A 5,223-nucleotide genomic window follows, 5' to 3' on the forward strand; every position below is an offset into this window, starting at 1 on the left:
GTTTGTTTGACCTCTTGAAACAGTAATCTGCTAAATGGCCCATTTTCTCACAATGTGTACATTTTACAGCAGGTTTTTCACATTTTGAACTACGATGTCCCACCTCGTTACAATTATAGCATTTGATGCCAGCATTGGTATTGTCCCTTATGATATTGGTATTTTCCCTTAACGTGCTGGAACGCGTGAAATTTTGCCTTCGGCCATTAAAACGAGGCATATGAGGTGGGTCTAGATGATCTCGATCCCTACTTTGCCCAACCTTCACAGTTTTAAAATATTTTAAGACCTGTTCCGGTTCAGAGAATTGGGCCGCTTGTGCACCTACTCTTATCGCACGATCATCTACACCGCCAAGGATGCAATCGACTGCCTGCCTACCGTATAACTTGCACCTATTTAATAAGTTAACCTTTGCATAATAGTACTGCTCAAGTGACTCGCCATATTTTACTCTTTTAGATAGCATTTCTGTAAGGAGTTCGCAATAGTCCTCGCGGCAGGGAAACGATTCTATTAATTTATTTTTCCATTCGGTCCATGTTAATAATACACTTGGTAGACCTTGATACCAGGTCTTAGCAACGCCTGTAAGTTTGGGAAGAGCATAATGAATCGTTTCCCTGTCGTCCCACTGATATATGGTCGCGCACTCTTCTACTTTCGTAAGCCAAGTTAGTACAGTCTGTTCTCTGGACATAGGGTCAAACTCAGGGATAACATTAGTATTGAAAGTGAGTCTCGGTTTATCAGATTTCTTAAATTGTTTTAGAATGTCAGAAACTTATCTAAAACAGCAGATTCACGGTTACCTGAATTGGAGAACCTCGAAAGTTTCCTACTGCTACGATAATGCTCACCAGAGTCCTCCGAAGAACTGCATCGTCTCCTGCGGCTGGTGTTCTGACGTTGTTCGGGCCGCGAGTGCCTCATTGTCTCGTCCGTCCACTGGGGTCTAGCCGCGCCTTGCTGCGCGCCTTGCCTTCGCTCCCAACCAGATATCCTTGGGCTTCTACTCCCTGAGTTGGACAGTCTCGAACCTTTTCTGCTACTACGATGATAACGCTCACCAGAGTCCTCCGAGGAGCTGGATCGTCTCCTGCGGCTGCTGTTTTGACGTTGTTCGGATCGGGGGTGTCTTCTCGCGTCACTTTCGTTGTACCACTGAGGACTAGCTACGCATTGTCGCTGTTCCTGAACAGCAATTTTTGGGCTGTTACCGCCGGCATCTCTAAAATCCTGACCCTGTGACCTGGGTATTTCTTTAGAGGTATGGTACAGACCCCGGCCCTGTGACCTGGGCGCTCCTGGGTTGCGACCTTCGAAACCCTGGCCCTGTGACCTGGGCGCTCCTGGGTTGCGACCTTCGAAACCCTGGCCCTGTGACCTGGGCGCTCCTGGGCTGGTATTTTCAAGACCCTGGCCCTGTGACCTGGGCGCTCCTGGGTCAGTATGGCTAACAGCACCCTGGCCCTGTGACCTGGGCTCTCCTGGGTCGTCCGTCTCCATATCTGAATCTGAAACTTCGAATTGTCATGCTTAGAACAAATGCTCAGCTCACGGTTATCGTCGACTCTACATATAGATTACATGACTTTACATATAGACTCTACATGACTCTACATATAGATCTACATGACTCTACATATAGACTCTACATGACTCTACATATAGACTCTACATGACTCTACATATAGACTCTACATGACTCTACATATAGACTCTACATGACTCTACATATAGACTCTACATGACTCTACATATAGACTCTACATGACTCTACATATAGACTCTACATGACTCTACATATAGACTCTACATGACTCTACATATAGACTCTACGTGACTCTACATATAGACTCTACGTGACTCTACATGACTCTACAATATAGACTGCTACATGACTCTACATATAACTTACGTGACTCTAATACTCTAATATAGACTACATGACTCTACAATACATGACTACATAGACTCTACATACTCTACATGTAGACTAAGTTTTTATTCTTGCAAAAAGGGACTTTACCCATGCCCACAAATGTCGATCACCATTAACTTCAACGTCTTGATGGCAAGTGACTAAGTTGTATAATGTGACCGTAACGGTAAATACGTTTGAACATCAGAACTAACTAACCAACAGGTCACATATGTTCATCTCCGAGGGAGTGCCCATGGCAAGATAAACATATGTGATTAACCGTATAAACTCTCGGAATATCTCCGTAACGGAAGATACAGTTTATTATTTAAAGTAAAAAACCAACAGGTCACATATGTTCACTCTCCAAGGGAGTGCCCATGGCAAGATAAACATATGTGATTAACCGTATAAACCTCCGGAATATCTCCGTAACGGAAGATACAGTTTATTATTTAAAGTAAAGAACCAACAGGTCACATATGTTCATCTCCAAGGGAGTGCCCATGGCAAGATAAACATATGTGATTAACCGTATAAACCTCCGGAATACCTCCGTAACGGAAGATACAGTTTATTATTTAAAGTAAAGAACCAACAGGTCACATATGTTCATCTCCAAGGGAGTGCCCGTGGCAAGATAAACATATGTGATTAACCGTATAGACCTCCGGAATATCTCCGTAACGGAATATACAGTTTCTAATGGCCATACATATTACTCTAGACACTTTCTCAATCATCTAGTCCACTATCTCTACAAAAAGAGAGGAAAAAAAAAAATGTACTTACACTTTGTGTGGCGTGGCCAAGAATCCTATAGATTCCTGTCGATCCCACTTCTGAACTGTGGGAGTTAGTTCCAGAAGTCAAACAGCAGAAGTATTATTTTACAATTTTTTTACTTCAATAGTATTAACATCAGCGTACACCTTATTTTACGTCTGCACTGTTTAGCTGCCCATCCAGTAATGACCTTTTCCTCCGATTGTCCCTCCCAACCACCACTCGGTAGTCGTTTAAATGGCGCGTTTATGGTTTTAGTCAAACAACTGCTATACTCATGACTTCCGAGAGAATAGTTGAGTGGTTTATACTATATTAATTGACGTATATTATATCATATCATGTTTAACAATATAATATCAATATTTATAATAAGTTTCAGATATTAACCTTTAAGTAATTATTGATCAAACACAATAATAGCTATAAAACAAATACAGATGGCGGTCTGCGCTCACAATCAAGGACACTACTGTATTTATGATTTTCAATAAGTATTTAAGTGACAAACTTAGATTAATATATTATATATTTGTTATTTTAGCAATAAATCTTAGGACGTATTTATAAAAATAAATAATAAGCTAACATGTTACTAAGCAAAAGTAGCTTAGTTATGCAAGTGGAATCAAAGCTTGCATTTAAAACCCCATGGACAGAGGCACGCTGTGTAACAAACTAATAGCCATGGGTACCTACTACCCAAACGGGACCGGGTACTCTGAAAATTCGTATTTACGAAAATAAACTATATTGAAAAAAAGTATTTTTTCCATAGCGCCTAACATAGAGGCTAATCTACGATGAGAGGGATAGTTACAACCGATGCCATTTGTCTCATTCCTTCGTCTTGCCAGCCAATAAAATACCATGATTTAAAATCTAACGACTACGTTGACCATGATTTTTGTATTGTGTGTCCTTATTGTAGTACTATTATTAGATAAAGTAGCTGACTTACAATATTAGTTGCAGAGTAATCAATTTAGAAGATAATTTAATTATCGGTAGCTGAGTTATGTTAATTAGTGTTCGTAAATTGGCACACGATTTTTCATAATTTTTTGATATTGTAAAGGTGGCATATTGCCTTACATAAGCAATTTTACTAATCCATTGCTTAACTACATACAAAAAAGACAATTCGTTGCAGATTCTAAATAAAACTTTAGTCGCTGGACTTATTATTTCACATTAATAAATTGATACCTTGTACTATTTGTATTATTTATTTCGTAATCCATCCCAATCCCTCAGAACTTTAACATAGCTAATGAAAAACTTCAGTGATTATAATAAACAATGAGCAGGAATATTGAACTTGACTCACAAAAATCTTAGGTATGGTCACCCTATTGAAAGGGACAAAGGGCATCGGTACTAGCTATCTCGTTCGTCGTGCTTTTGAGCTGCAAGTGCTCGGTCCCATTTAGGTAGTACAGTCAAGGGCAAAGATATCTACACGGCCAAAGTTACAAAAATATGTATGTATACACACGATTTCATGCACTTAACATTAAGGCCGTGTATACATATTTTTGCAACTTTGGCCGTGTCGATATCTTTGCCCTTGACTGTACGTCCATGCCAATAGCAGAATATTTAACTGCACTGTCATTGATGAAGGACGACGATATAAACTAAGTCAAGGTAATTTTAATACTGGAAGTAAGCACTGTATACAGAGAAAATATTATTATATTTTTTAACAATAGCAATAGGTAAAAAATCACTAACATTATAAATGCGAAAGTTAGTAAGTCTGCTTGTTTGTTTGTTTGTTTGTTCGTTACTTCGTCACATCTAAACCATTGAATCGATTTTCTAAATCTACAGACAGATAGTTTGCGTCCTGGAGAAGGATATTATGATAGTTTTTATCTCGAAAAATTGCATAGTTCCCGCGGGATAGGGCAAACCGAATTCTACGCGGACGAAGGCTAGTTAGTAATAAAATAAAAGTTTCTAAGAACTTCAAAATAACTTACAAATAAACTTGGACTTACAAATAAATAAGTTCTAGCGCCATCTATCTGTTCCTGTCGTAAGCAATTACTGTGTCCGCTACCGTCGACGAAGAGGCGCCTGAGTCTTTATTTTAACACCAATCACCCCTTTGTCTGTCTGTGAAGGCACACTTTAAACTTAATTTGCTTACAATTAAATTTATCTCGAATTTGTTTAGTTCATTACCGCGAGAGAAAGTTCTTAATCAAACTCTGAAGAAGGCAAGGCTTGAAATGAAGTGTTTGTAATTAGTTAATAATAAATGTGAAATTGTAATAGAACTGTCAGATAGCTGTCAATGTCAACGCCACTTGACATCTAGCAGAGAGCAAGGGCAGCACACTAAAAACTAATTAATGAAGATTGTTAAAGGATTGATTAAAAATAAAACATAAATCAACTTCAAGTGACTTTTAATAAAATCATCATCATCATCATCATCGGCCTATCTTAGTCCACTGCTGGACATAGGCCTCTCCAGTTGCACGCCACTGAGCACGATC

This window comes from Choristoneura fumiferana, chromosome 8, assembly GCF_025370935.1.
Source record: "Choristoneura fumiferana chromosome 8, NRCan_CFum_1, whole genome shotgun sequence".
Lineage (NCBI taxonomy): Eukaryota > Metazoa > Arthropoda > Insecta > Lepidoptera > Tortricidae > Choristoneura > Choristoneura fumiferana.